The sequence below is a fragment of the Lissotriton vulgaris genome, chromosome 1_1 (genome assembly GCF_964263255.1).
Source record: "Lissotriton vulgaris chromosome 1_1, aLisVul1.2, whole genome shotgun sequence".
Classification (NCBI taxonomy): domain Eukaryota; kingdom Metazoa; phylum Chordata; class Amphibia; order Caudata; family Salamandridae; genus Lissotriton; species Lissotriton vulgaris.
The window spans coordinates 158,913,233-158,928,889 of NC_141685.1; the positions used below are offsets into that span (position 1 = coordinate 158,913,233).

Consider the following 15,657-nt stretch of genomic DNA (forward strand, 5'->3'; position numbering starts at 1 on the left):
ATAAAAGGCCCGGATAGGCATAATTGCTTCATTTGAAACAAAAGGGGTCTACTGTCAGTCTTATCGTGAAAAATCAAGGGACGTTTGGTGATACACGAAGAACGTGGAATAACAATAATAAAATGTTTGAACACGAAGAGTTTGGAACAATTTCTCACTGGCTGTGCGATTGGTGATGGAGCGCCTTGCCGTTTCAATTGTATTTGTATTATGTTAACGTGCTTTGAGTTGAGGCATGTGCCCAGTCTGCACGCGAAAGTAGAAAAGCATGGAAGAAAAAACGAAACAAGTTTAAATATGGAAAACACAGAGAAAATTACGGTGTGCATTCTGCTACCCCCATAACTGCACTTCTGAAGCATTGCCATACCACACTTGCTGTCTTCTCTGACATATCTTTTGTCCTTTATTTCTTCCACTCCCCAGCTGCTCTCGCCGTCTCCTTCTCTTCTTTTTCTTCTTCCTCATATCAATCCCGCTCCACGTTTACTCACTTTCTCCTTCTCCCCATCCCATTCTTGTCTCCATTTCCCTCTCACTGCCTGTTCTTTGCCTTCTCTCTTACCGGTTTTCCATTCTCCTTTCTCCCTCCCAGTTCGCCAAAGCCTCTGGCTACCTTTCTTTCTGTCCCTCTCTTACCAATTTCTCCATTACCCCTTCCCCATTTCTCGTTTTGCGCCCTAACTTTTTTCTACTTTGTTCCTCTCTCCCCCTTTTTCTGCCACTAAATCCTATTTCTCACGAGTCTCCTCTCCTTTTCCTTCAGGCTATGTTACAATTTAAAAAACACAGACTGTCTGGTGGCCTTTAGGGTCCCGGCTTGGGATACGCTGAGCAAGATAGCGACTAGTATTAAATCTGGCTTGCCTAAAGATCCTGCGCCGGCTAAAGTTTTAAGGGGTAGCACTGAGACTTTGGAACCATATATCAGACACTTGTTAGAGCTCTCTTTTAGCTCAGGTAGGGTGCCGAAAACATGGAAGGAGGCAGTGGTGCTCCCTTTGAAAAAAAAAGCTGAACATCAGTGTGGAGCAGTGAAACAACCTGCTCCCCATCTCGCTTTTACCCTACTTCGTCAAGATTGCGGAGAAAGCTGTTAATCAACAACTGGCAGCCCATATTGACACTCATAAGCTGATCCATCCCACGCAATCTGGCTTCCATGCACTCCACTGGATAAGGGTCAAACGGCGGCACTCATTTTACCTGACTTAAGTGCCTCATTTGACACTGTAGCGCATCACACTTTGCTTCAGTGTCTGAATAAGGGAGGAGTGGCTGGTAAGGCGTGGGAATGGCTGGAATCCTTTCTTCATGTTCGTAGTTTCCAAGTAGCACAGGGACCATATAGGTCAAAGGCTATAAGCCTGAAGCAAGGGTTACCTCAATGGTCCAGCCTTAGCCCGAGCCTTTTTAATCTTTATGTGGCGCCAGTGGCAGAGATTACCGATAAATATGGGGTGGAAGTAGTGTCATATGCAGACGACACTCATCTGGTTGTGGCTTTGGCACAGCCAGCTGAGAGTGCAGCCAGTAATTTCACCTCTTGTTTACAAGAACTGGCGGTCTGGATGGATAGCAACGGTCTCTGATTGAACTGTGATAAAACCGAGGTGCTGATTGTTGGGAAGGCGCCGTCAGTATGGACTTCGGCGTGGTGGCCTCAGACGCTTGGCCCTCTACCCTCAGCCAGTGAACAAGTCAGGAATCTGGGGGTATGGATTGACTCTAAAACCTCATTTGAGTACCACACTAGACGAGTTGCAGGCACCTGTTTTGGCATCTTGCGGGGCCTCCAGAAGACTTTGGATCAACAGCTAGGAAACCCTTAGTCCATGCCTTGGTCACTTCGAGGCTGGACTATGGTAATGCCCTCTATTTGGGAGCAAATGTGAGGTGCATCCAGAGGCTTCAGCGCATACAGAATGCGGCAGCTCATCTGGTGTTGATGCTGCCAAAGAGAGCTCCCTCTAAGAAAGCTCTGGAGACGCTACACTGGCTGCCAGTGAATGAACGGGCGCAGTTCAAAGCCCTATGTGTGAGTCATCGGATCACACAGGGGAAAGGGCCCTGTTATCTCCAGAACCTGCTAACCCTATACAATCCGACCTGGAAATTAGGATCTAGCGGGACGGGACAGGTTAAGGTCCCTAAGATCAGAAGAGCGAGAATGGGAGGGCGCTCGTTTTGCTTTCTGACTGCACAACATTGGAAAAGAGTAACCTCGGACGGTTCAGTTGGAAACCTCAGAGCTGGCTTTTCGTAAAGAGCTGGAAACCTACTTATTCCATAGGGGGTAGGCCAGAGAGGTTTGTCCGCGGGAATGGGATATATGATGGCAAGGGAGGCTGTGCTAGGCTGGTACAACAGCGCGGGGACACACTGGTCAGTGTAACCATGTGCTTTATAAGCTCAGTTTACCCACTTACTTACATCCAACTATCTCAGAATATTACATGGAAGCACATTTAGAATTTGGACCAGTGTGCCTCTGCAGAGTCGGTGACCTGGCCAAAAAGGACATGAAAAAGCTGAAATAAATCCAAAGCTGTTCAAATCAGGGACCCCGGAAATAAGTTTGGCCCTGGCACTCGAAATCCTGTGCATTTGTTAAAGTTTTCATGTTAATCGCAGCACCCATCATGAGCTGCAATTAACCTGAAAACCTTAACAAATGCTCATAATCAGCCCGCAGCCCAACCATATTATGAAAAGAAATGCAGCAACATAGCTGCCAAGGTTTCAAATTGCAATGTGGGATGTTTTCATAATTTCACTGTAATTATTTGTGCCATTTGAACAGGGCCGGCTTGCTGTGACCGTGTTTGTTGGCGCCCCAATGACCACCTCAACCACGGATACTCTCATTACCAACCTTTAACAGTGACCCTCAAGTCTCTAAAACCCCTCTCTCATATTTATTTTGTTTAATAGCGCCACTCATACCAGTGTAAGGTGTTAAGCACTTTACATCACATACACATTACACAGAGACACTGAATCATAGTGTGTAAATCAATGTATAGGAAATGTTACATCAGACAGAGGAATAAAATGTCTTTTCTTAACAGAGCTGGGCTGATAGGGTTTTAAGCAAACGTTTGTAGTGATATTTGGGGGAAACATCCTTTACCACGCATCTTTTACCACGCAGTACCTTTACAACGCAGGTTTTACAACGAAAACCATTACAACGCATTGCACTGGGGGGCGCTCTAGGATAGAGAATAGTTTTAATTTACTATCCAACATCTTCCCTACTATCCACGGGGACTGGAGTTGGAATAGTAAATTAAACTATTCACTATCCAGCACCCCCCAAAGCAATGCGTTGTAATGGCTTGCGTTGTAAAACTTGCGTTTTAACAGCATGCGTGGTAAAAGCATGCGTTGTAACAACGTACATCCGATATTTAGCGCTGCACACATGCGTGCTGTGTTTCCTGGCACACATAGCCACGGCTGAAGTGCACAGAGACCCTACACTGCCGCACACAGAGGAAAAAAATTAGAGGGAACATTGCTCACGACTCAATAAAACCCGCTCCGGAGTAATCTGGCGTCACAGCACACCTGAGGCACACTCGGTGCCACGAGTGGGGCCCGATGATGAAGCATGCCACCAACTAGGTTGGTGGGTGAGGACTTTCATAAAAAACAAATGGTTTCCCACACAGACACATGGCACACTGACAGAGCTAGTTCTTGTTTTTTAACTACAATACTCTAGGGGAAAAGAACTAGCGTCTCTGGTTCCTCTCTCTCTCCTTTGATCATAAAATCTACATGATTCCCTTGCCTTTATTGTTTACATCATGAAAACTGGATTTTACAATGTATGCTGAACCCAGGCAGCTAGTGGACAAGGGAGGAGGGAACCAGATCCAGTCACGTATTTCAATCAGTGAGGTTGAGTAGTATTGATAAACAGGTATGATACTGACCCCCCCCAGCTAGTGGACCAGGGAGGAGGTGACCAGCTCCAGTCACGCATTTCAATCAGTGCGGATGAGTAGTATTGATAAACTGGTATGATACTGAACCCACCCCCCCCCCAGCTAGTGGACCAGGGAGGAGGTGACCAGATCCAGTCACTTATTTCAATCAGTGCGGATGAGTAGTATTGATAAACACGTATGATACTGAACCCCCCCCCCAGCTAGAGGACAAGGGAGGAGGGAACCAGATCCAGTCCCTTTTTTCAATCAGTGAGGATGAGTAGTATTGATAAACAGGTATGAGACTGAACCCCCCCCCAGCTAGTGGACAAAGGAGGAGGGAACCAGATCCAGCCACTTATTTCAATCAGTGAGGATGAGTAGTATTGATAAACAGGTATGAGACTGAACCCCCCACAGCTAGTGGACCAGGGAGGAGGTGACCAGATCCAGTCACTTATTTCAATCAGTGCGGATGAGTAGTATTGATAAACAGGTATGATTCTGAACCCCCGCCCCCACCCCCCAGGTAGTGGACAAGGGAGGAGGGAATCAACTCCAGTCACTTATTTCAATCAGTGCGGATGAGTAGTATTGATAAACAGGTATGATTCTGAACCCCCGCCCCCACCCCCCAGCTAGTGGACAAGGGAGGAGGGAATCAACTCCAGTCACTTATTTCAATCAGTGCGGATGAGTAGTATTGATAAACTGGTATGAGACTGAACCCCCCCAGCTAGAGGACAGGGAGGAGGGAATCATCTCTAGTCACTTATTTCAATCAGTGAAGATGAGTAGCATTGATGAACAGGTATGAGACCAACCCCCCCCCCCCCAGCTAGTGGACAAGGGAGGAGATGACCAGATCAGTCACTTATTTCAATCAGTGCGGATGAGTAGTATTGATAAACAGGTATGATACTGAACCCACCCAGCTAGTGGACCAGGGAGGAGGGAACCAGATCCAGTCACTTAATTCAATCAGTGAGGATGAGTAGTATTGATAAACAGGTATGATACTGACCCCCCCCCCCCCCAGCTAGTGGACAAGAGAAGAGGAAACCATATCCAGTCACGTATTTCAATCAGTGAGGTTGAGTAGTATTGATAAACGGGTATGATACTGAACCCCCCCCCCCCAGCTAGTGGACCAGGGAGGAGGTGACCAGATCCAGTCACTTATTTCAATCAGTGCGGATGAGTAGTATTGACAAACAGGTATGAGACTGAACCCCCCCAGCTAGAGGACAGGGAGGAAGGAATCATCTCTAGTCACTTATTTCAATCAGTGAAGATGAGTAGCATTGATGAACAGGTATGAGACCAACCCCCCCCCCCCCAGCTAGTGGACAAGGGAGGAGGTGACCAGATCAGTCACTTATTTCAATCAGTGCGGATGAGTAGTATTGATAAACTGGTATGATACTGACCCCCCCCCCCCAGCTAGTGGACCAGGGAGGAGGTGACCAGATCCAGTCACTTATTTCAATCAGTGCGGATGAGTAGTATTGACAAACAGGTATGCGACTGAACCCCCCCAGCTAGAGGACAGGGAGGAGGGAATCATCTCTAGTCACTTATTTCAATCAGTGAAGATGAGTAGCATTGATGAACAGGTATGAGACCAACCCCCCCCCCAGCTAGTGGACAAGGGAGGAGGTGACCAGATCAGTCACTTATTTCAATCAGTGCGGATGAGTAGTATTGATAAACGGGTATGATAGTGAACCCCCCAGCTAGTGGACCAGGGAGGAGGGAACCAGATCCAGTCACTTAATTCAATCAGTGAGGATGAGTAGTATTGATAAACAGGTATGAGACTGAACCCACCCAGCTAGTGGACCAGGGAGGAGGGAACCAGATCCAGTCACTTATTTCAATCAGTGAGGATGAGTAGTATTGATAAACAGGTATGATACTGAACCCACCCAGCTAGTGGACCAGGGAGGAGGGAATCCGATCTAGGCACTTATTTCAATCAGTGAGGATGAGTAGTATTGACAAACAGGTATGATACTGACCCCCCCTCCCCCCACCCCCAGCTAGTGGACAAGGGAGGAGGGAACCAGATCAGTCACTTATTTCAGTCAGTGAGGATGAGTAGTATTGATAAACAGGTATGATTCTGAAACCCTCCAGCTGAGTCTCTGTGCCCACCACTTTAAGCTTTGACGGACCAACAGTGGTACATCGGGTCCCTCACACCTTCCTGATGAGGAGGAACGTAGACATATATTTCAAGCACTCTCTCTCCAAAAGCAAGAAAATCACAGAAGAGAAGACAGAATTTGAGTGAATTAATCGATTAACATTTATTTTAGAATTCATGTATATTCCAATAAGTCGATCAATCAATATCATAGAACAGCGTTCCCCTAACTGTGGGCCGCCAGTTAATTTTTGGTGTGTTGTGAAAGAGTAATAAATAATGGTGCCTTTACATTTTGTATTTATCTCATCACATCTGCTGTGCTTTAAAGGCAGAGGTTGAACTTACGGCGTCGCCCTCTGACAAATTCCTCTGTTAACATGGGGATTGGTGTTTACTTTTCTTACTCTGATTTCAAAGCGATTGGTGTTTTTAAAGTGAACTATGTGACAATCTCGCTGGTGTGAATAGAGTGTGAAAGGAAAGGCTGTAGGGTGTAATTTTTTCCAACACACAACATCTTACCTTTCTTAACTGCTGATTTATTTCAGAATATATCAGCAGTTTGGAAAGCAAAATAAAATCCATTATTTTGCAATTCTGAAGCGTGATTAGAACAAAGATTTTAAAAGGATCAAAACAAATCAAGACAGTTTTACTAGGTGATGCACAAAGGATATTCACTGAAACCCGACTTCCATACATCATAATTTGTGCGCCAGACACCTTTATCAGTAAAGCTGTCTGCAAATCTAGTGGTCAGAAAATGTGCTGCGTGTAAGTGACGTGTGCTACATATGATGTTTTTATAATATATGAGTGACCCACGGCCGCTATGCACAGTTCAGTTATCAATGATTTCATTTGAAATACTGCAGCAATGATATTAATGATGTTACAGAACAGGTCACGAGTGATGTAATATGTGGGGTAATTAGCTGTGCATGGGGAGGGTATGACTTATAGTTACTTTAGGGCACGAGTTATAGTTACCAAGGATAATTATAACTGGTGAATTTTAGTGTTTTTTCATTTTGAAATGCAACACTGTCACTGAAATTCTCACCTAACTATATTGTCAGTTCAACCTTTGTTTTTTCCCCTGAATTTTATTGGCATTTTTTTATGTAAAGAAAGATATTATTACAACTCATAACTGTAACGTCACTTTACCCTTTGTTTTTTTCAGAGAATTTCTAGGTTTTTTATAACATAAAGGATTATCTTTTAATACGATACATAAAGCCTGCGCGTGCCGCACACAGCCTTTGCTTGTGCGTGTCGTGGGGTCAGTCACAGGGCCTTTTCTGATGCCAGGCCCTGCCTTAAACTCCCAGAGGGCAGCCAAACCCCATGCACACGGTCATTATGTTAGAGGTTTGGCAGACAGGCCCTGCATCCAACCCCTCTCATACAGGTATAGCCCCTCCCCACACATGACCTTTTGCCATACACGTCGTAAGATTGGCTGAAGGGTGGTATGTGACCCGGCCCTGCACCCAACCCCATGCAAGCAGCTAACCCCGCCCCATACACGACCTTCTGGCACACGCAGGGAGCGGTTTGTCTCAATGTCCTGGGTGCACTCAGGTAGACTAACGATTTTGTTAAAGAGTCACAACATCGAAATATGTGGACCTATTGCCTTCATCAAGGAGTGAGCATATAAATCTACATAATGCATATATAGCATAATAGATATACAAATCATCCTTCTCCAAAAATCATTAATGTGTTTATTCAGATCTATATTTCAGAAATTCACACACTGCAATGTTTAATAATATTGCTAATTACAAAAATGTTTATTAAGGTTTTAATTAAAAAAAAATCATGTCTGTGAGTCTTTTGTTTTACATAGTGTTTATTATCAAAGCAGTTTGTGGTCTGCAAAATGTTAAAAGAAAGAACCAGAGATTTTTGTTTTAAATAAAACCAACATATCTCTGAATATTTCTTTTGACATTGATTCAGCTCACAAAATGGAATCAGAAAAAACAAGTATGGTTTTGCCCCAGTGTGTGTTTGTTTGTCTTTGTAGGTCTGATATTTGACTAAAGCTCTTCACACATTCACTGAACTGAACTGAATGTTTCCGCCGGTCTATGTTTATTGATGTCTTTGTAGGCCTTATAAGTGACTCAAGTTCTTCACAAATTCAGTGCGATTGAATGGCTTTGCCCGTGTGTGTTCTTGGGGGAATCCTGAGATTTGAGGAATCACTAAAGCTACTTCAACATTCTTAGAAATTGTATTGTTTTTCCCCAGCCTGTGTTCACAGATGTGTTTGGAGGCTGGGAGGGTTGATAATTGACTAAAGCTCTTCACACATTCACTGCACTTGGATGGTGTTTCCCTAGTGGGTGTTCGCTGATGATGCGTTAATGCTGAAGAGTAACTGCAACTCCTTCCACATTCATGCGATTATGTAGTCATTTACTGTGTGTGTTCGCTGAAGACTCTGTAGGTCTGGTAATCGACTAAAGCTCTTCACACATTCCTTGCAACTGATTGGCTATTCCCCTGTACGTGTTCACTGATGCTCATTTACATGTGCTGATTTAATAAAGCTATTCACAGCAACTGAATGGATTTGCCCTGTGTGTGTTTACTGATGAATCCTTACTACTAAAGAGTCAATTTTCAATTTCAAAATGCTTTATTCGGTTTGTACAAGTACAACCATATAGCAACACATAAATACAGTTTCAGGTTCATATTTATATGAATTAAATAATAAAACATTTAAAATAACAGCAATATCCATACCACACTTTTTTGGTTCAATTGTAGTACAACAGAATCACATTAGGGAGCTAAGTTAGGATTAATTACTCTATATATTCCGGCAGCAAATATTGTACAATTGGTAAGTGTAAAGGAAATGCAGATGTAAGTACAAAAATTCAAGGAACCTATTATATACATAAAGTGCTATTGCTATAAGCATGTCAATAACTATAAATATAAAGTGCAAAGGATTATTTTGTCAATATAGTCATTATAGCAGCAATTTTGTTTACAATAGATATCTGTGCAAAAACGCTTGTGCAAAGACTCTAGTGCAAAAAGGCAAATTCCACTTTAGAATATAACATTTAAATTTAATCACTCTAGCAACAATTATTACACAATAGGTAAGTACAAAAAAAGGATGCAGATGTAAGGTGCTAAAATTTGGAAGACGTACTGTGTACAAAGTGCTATTGACATATCAACTAAATATAAAGTGCAGTAGAATATTTTATCACTGTAGACGTTATAGCAGCAGTTAAATGTAAAGTGCAGTAGAATATTTTATCACTATAGACGTTATAACAGTCAGTTAGTTTTCAACAGGGATATGTGCAAAAACGCTAGTGCAAAATAATCATATTATTATAGATTTTCTTTGCCACATACATTTTAGGATATAAGTGGCCACACGATAACACACATCCGGGGAACCCAAATAAAACATCAGTTGCATTGCGGCTCTTGTATTGCACATGTTATAATTTAAAAATAATTGTTTCAAGTAAAACTTCCTAAAACCAGTATAAAACTTGCAAAAAAGTAGAAAATGGCAGGTGCTCTGTTTGGATTTCCCATCGCATGGGCACAGGCATGTTCCAGGTTTTTTTACAGTGGGAAATGCCACTAGATGGTGAACTATTCCCAGCCTAAAACGGGCTAGAACAAAGCGATGGGAATTGATACTAACAAATGTGAGATAGGGGGAAAAACCTGCACTAAGATTGTATTCCATATATAATTTGAATGTACTTTGTATGGCATACTTCGCCGTTCTAATCCCTTTTACGTGGTCCAGATAAATGGATTTAAGATCGCGCTTTGTTAAAATTGGTTCTGTTAATAAGTCTTTAAAAATATCCTGGCCAAAAAGGATCTTATACCAAGATTGAATATGTTTTAGCCAGGGGATTTTTGAGTGACAATCTAATTTAATACAATCCATAATTACTTCCTGGGTAAACCTGGTTTCTTCTTTGGCCCATATGGACCGCCACAGTGACAGGGGGCGCAATGCAATCAAATCTATAACATGATTTATGCCTAACTCTCTATGTGCGATCTCATTTGAAGCCGAAGCAGGAAGGCATAATAGTCGTTTTAGATACTTGTTTTCCTCCTGCTGGATAGACAGGGCAATCTGGTGGTTGTATCCCCATATCCCTGCTCCATATAGGGCAGAGGACATACACCTGGAATTGTAAATGGAGATCATCTCTCGGATTCTACGACCCCCTAATTTTGAGGCAAATCTGAAGATACAGTTTACATTTCTGGTCATTTTTAAATCAACATTAGATTGTTCATTTACCCATCTCCCATCTCCGGAGAATGTAATACCTAGGTAACAGAAATATTGCACAGCCTCGAGTTTATCCCCATCTATAAAAAATGTTTTATTTTTCTTCGTTTTCTTCCCACAAGTCATGGTCATTGTTTTCCCCTGATAATTTTAAGCATCCTGCCATGAATAAAATTATAAAATTTGTCGATTCGCTTTTGTAACCCATTCGCGGTCCTAGAAATCAGGACCGCGTCGTCTGCGTATAAAAGGATGGGTATTTGCTTTCCGTTAATAATAGGGGCATCAGCGTGGGATTCTTGTAAAGAGTCACTAAAACTACTGCCACATTCACTGCAATAGTATGTTTTTTTCCACATTATGTGTTTGCAGATGTCTTTGTAGATGTGATAACCTACTAAAGCACTTAGCACATTCACTGCAAGGGTATGGTTTTTCCCCTGTGTGTGTTCGCTGATGTCTTATGAAAGATGATGAGTGGCTAAAGCTCTTCACACATTCACTGCACTTAAATGGCTTTTCCCCTGTGTGTGTTCGCTGATGTACTTGTAGCTGTGATAACTAACTAAATCTCTTCACGCATTCACTGCACTTGAATGGCTTGACCCCTGCATGTGTTTGCTGATGAATCCTGATATTTGAGGAATCACTGAAACTACTTCCATATTCATTGCAATCATATAGTTTTTTGCCAGTGTGTGTTCGTTGATGTCTTCGTAGAATTGATAATCGACTAAAGCTCTTCACACATTCAGTGCACTTGAATGGCTTTTCCCCTGAGTGAGCTCGCTGATGAATCCTTAATTTTGAAGAGACCATAAAAGCACTGGCACGTTCACTGCAATGATATGGTTTTTCTCTTTTTACAAATGGGGGTGGGGTCGCACACTACTCACACACCGGCGGTGTCGCCCCTAAGGACTCTGGTCAATGTAGTAAAGTGTTCACGATGCATCATCTTTCGATCTTCTACTATCTTCGCTGTCTTCGCCATCCCTGGACACGCGTTTCGGGGTATTACCCCTCATCAGCAGGGATAGGCCGTGTACTGGGGTTGCCGATGGCTGCCAATATCTGCCAGGTATAGTACCACTCAGGCGCGTAGGTGCGGGATCCCAGGCTCGTCAGCCCACTGCTCATGGGAGCTTTAAAGTTACAAATGGGGGTAGGGTCGCACACTACTCACACACCGGCGGTGTCGCCCCTAAGGACTCTGGTCAATGTAGTAAAGTGTTCGCGATGCATCATCTTTCGATCTTCTGCTATCTTCGCTGTCTTCGCCATCCCTGGACAAGTGTTTCGGGGTATTACCCCTCATCAGCAGGGATAGGCCGTGTACTGGGGTTGCCGATGGCTGCCAATATCTGCCAGGTATAGTACCACTCAGGCGCGTAGGTGCGGGATCCCAGGATCGTCAGCCCACTGCTCACTGGAGCTTTAAAGTTACAAATGGGGGTGGGGTCGCACACTACTCACACACCGGCAGTGTCGCCCCTAAGGACTCTGGTCAATGTAGTAAAGTGTTCGCGATGCATCATCTTTCGATCTTCTGCTATCTTCGCTGTCTTCGCCATCCCTGGACACGTGTTTCGGGGTATTACCCCTCATCAGCAGGGATAGGCCGTGTACTGGGGTTGCCGATGGCTGCCAATATCTGCCAGGTATAGTACCACTCAGGCGGGTAAGTTACAAACGGGGGTGGGGTCGCACACTACTCACACACCGGCGGTGTCGCCCCTAAGGACTCTGGTCAATGTAGTAAAGTGTTCGCGATGCATCATCTTTCGATCTTCTGCTATCTTCGCTGTCTTCGCCATCCCTGGACACGTGTTTCGGGGTATTTGAGGAGCCCGGAGGACACTTCTCATATCGAGCAGTGCTACCTTCAGCATTTTCCACTCCCTTACGCGGGTATAATGACTCCGTGGTATCCCCAGCCGATTGTATCTAGCAGAGAACGCCGCTCGTGATTGCGATCACGGAGTCATTATACCTGCGGACCTGATTTCCGAGTAACCTCCACTTTTGATATTACTGAACGACCATCTTTGAATAATACTGTTGAATTCCTGCAAGACCATTTTATCATTTGGACACCGCGGAATGATCCCGTGTGATAACCACATTTTTAGACCTTGTGCCATTCTACCTGCCTACTAAGGGTGCCTGCCCCGCATTTTGTCCTGATGAAGACCCCACAGCAAGGGCACCACTAATCCCTGCAAACTTTAGAGGGTCGAAACGTCGACAATAACCTGTCTGGTTGTCAACTTCACGCCAATATTTTCACATTTATTGTATCTTGTGAAGTATGATATGTTTTGATTTATGCATCGAACCAACGGTCTTATGTTTTGTATATAAGAATTAACTCGTCAACACAGTTTTATCAATTGGCTGATTTTCCTGTCACTAATTCCTTTCCACCACACCATCCTCACCTGATCACTTCCTCCCTCCCCCCCTGGGGCACTGTACAACCGTTTATGATATTGATTAATTGTTGAGTATATTTAGTATACCTAGTCCCATTGTGAATAAAACAATGTGGATGCATTCATTGTTTGTGTAAATATTTTTTGAATTGCTTATATTATTTCACACTCACACTGGGACTCCTCCCTCTCAGTACCAATTGAACCCAGGTCCCAGTGACTATGTTTGGGTTAACCCCCCTATACATAAACCACTTTTAGAAAGAAGGCATTTTCCTACTTTTAAACCATAAGAAAAATATCATCTCGGAGGCCACTTGGGAATGCTGTGTAGCATTCTGCAAAACAGGAGCCATCTTCATATTGAATAAACATTTAATATTTTTTTATATAGCATTATTTTGTTTAACATTTTTGGCATCACAAAATTTTGCAGTGAATTCCACGTTTATTCTTTGTTTACTTCATGCTAATAATTTGGACACATTGGTATACTCGAGGAGATTCAAGCCTCAGATGGCCCACAATTATTACAATTTTTTTGTGCTTTCGTTTGGCAATAGGTTTAATGCTCATGCATATTTTTGATATATTTTTCCATGTTTGTTTTGGCGAAACATTTAAAGACTACACGGTGCGTCTAAAATTCACAGCATGCTTGAAGGGCTATGCAGTGCATTTACATTTCACAGCTTGTTTTAATTTTGTGTGAGGTTTAAATGGTTACACCTGTAGCTTTCACAATGGGTACCTTTGAACGATCAGCTTAAACACATGCACAACTTTGGTGGTGTCACTGATTTCAGAACAAGCTGTCTCGCTGCCTGTTGTAGTTCTAAAAATCACGAACTCGTGAATAAAAACTTTATCGTAGTATGACGATTTTCATATCAAAAGACCGGAAATGGCTAGTACACTATCTGTAAGCATTTTCGTCATATTCGAGTGACAGTTACACCTCGAAATCGTCACTTGCGTTCTGCACCCTTGGCCTCCATTTTGTATACGGCAGCCATTTTGTGAGTTGCCCTTTACATAGGCCCTTTTATACAGTCAAATCCGATTCCAAATGACACGTACACCTTGATTGACTCCTCTCTGACCTGGGCAAGCTGAAGCCTTTGCCCTAGGCCGGACCTGTTTGGTCAGTTCCTTTCCCAGTGGCCCAATGAGATAGCATCAAGGCGCAACAGGCCATAAAACCCTTTTCATCGCACACACACCCTGCCTAACCTTGCTCACACCTGGCCCTGCTCTATTCTCTTCTTTGCTTTATGATGAGGAGGAGCCCGGTTTTATTGGGGGTACACCGATATCTGATGAGAATGTTGGGCCTTGCCGGGTAATTCATCACAAACTGGACACACTGAAATGTGAAATTTCAGCATGACTCTGCCTTTTCTTTGTAGTGAAAATATGTGAATAGCCTACTGTAAATTTAAGAATGTTTGCACTGTAAATTTAAGAATGTTTGCCTGGAGCCCATTTTTCTGCATAAAAAGAGAAGCCTGGTTCTGTAAGATTGAGCAGTCTCCTGAGAACCTACATGCTGTTGTACTTCTAGGACGCTTGTTACTTGGTTGCAGCCAATAAATTACAACTTTGACTTCACCTAGAAGACTCGTGTTTCTGTGGTCTGAATCAGGAAAGTACTCGAGGTCTTCGGGTGTACCCTGACACCGCTGGGTTACCGGTTCGGTACCGGTTCTGAAAAACCCAGTACCTCAGTTGGCGCCCACGTGGGGCGGTATCAGCGGTACCGGTCCAAGCCAGAGGTTCTTGAGGAGCTTTGTGTGAAAATTCCGGAGGAAGGCCAGCCACTTCAGCGACCCCTGTATGTCGACCTGGTTCCGAAGGTCTTTGCTGAGAGGTTCTCCGAGTCCCGACGGCTACGAAGGACTGCTGCCCAGACTGCTGCCCTGATTTGGACCCTTGATGTTTGGTAGAGCGAAACGATAGATGAGTCTGCTGGTGAAGCCATCGATACCTCAGTTAAGTATAAGTGGAGCGCCTCCCAGTCCTTAGTTTGTTTGGTGTCCCTTTTGGACCGTTTTGTTTGGTACTTGCAAGCACCAAAACCGAAGGACTCGTGTATTCACGAGAAATATCGTAATCGATAATCCTTTGAAGTTTGAAGCTAGACTAGCGAGCGGAGATGCCTGGTCTCAGCAGACTTGGAAATTTGTTTTGTCTTGGTTGTAGTAGGGACTCCCGACTGGAGGATTCGTGTCCGGTTCCTCCAGCTGGAACTCCAACCTATAAACTATATGTGAAGCATGGGGTAGGCCCCATCACATGCAATGAAGTATAGGTCAAATACACCAGGAAAGACGGTGATTTAAAATGGCCCCAATATGGTAGCTTTGACACGGAAATCCTAGATAATCTAGAAGTTAAACTGTTTAAGAAAAGAGCCCGGCCGGCAATGTTTGACTCTTTTCGCCTATGGCGAAAAGAGGCCAAACAGAAGGAAATTAAATTAGCGAAGAAAAATAAACGAGGTATGTCTATGGTACAAGCCGTCGTTGAAATAGTGTAGAAGAACAGAAAAGTGAGCAGTTGCATAGGCAACGTAAAATGGTGATAGATAAATGCTACCCAGTTTTGCCGCCTCTTCAACAGAATGCAGCAAAAGAGCTTGAAAAAGATCCATTAATGGCGCATTTGTTAAGTTTGCCACCCCACTATGCGCAAAATGCTACGGCACCTCCACAACCTTTAGCTGCGCAACCTTTAGTTGTGTTGCCTCCTGCTCCTCCACAACCACCAGCTGCTCTTCAGTTGGTTCCTACTCTTCCGGTGCAGCCTTCTCAAGGGCCA

The 15,657-nt window shown here is 43.7% G+C and overlaps 1 pseudogene; it reads right to left on the reverse strand.

Annotated features, from left to right (window-relative positions):
• Window positions 1–10,732: 10,732 nt before the first annotated feature.
• Window positions 10,733–15,657, reverse strand: part of LOC147737946 (uncharacterized) — a 62,652-nt pseudogene continuing 57,727 nt past the window's right edge.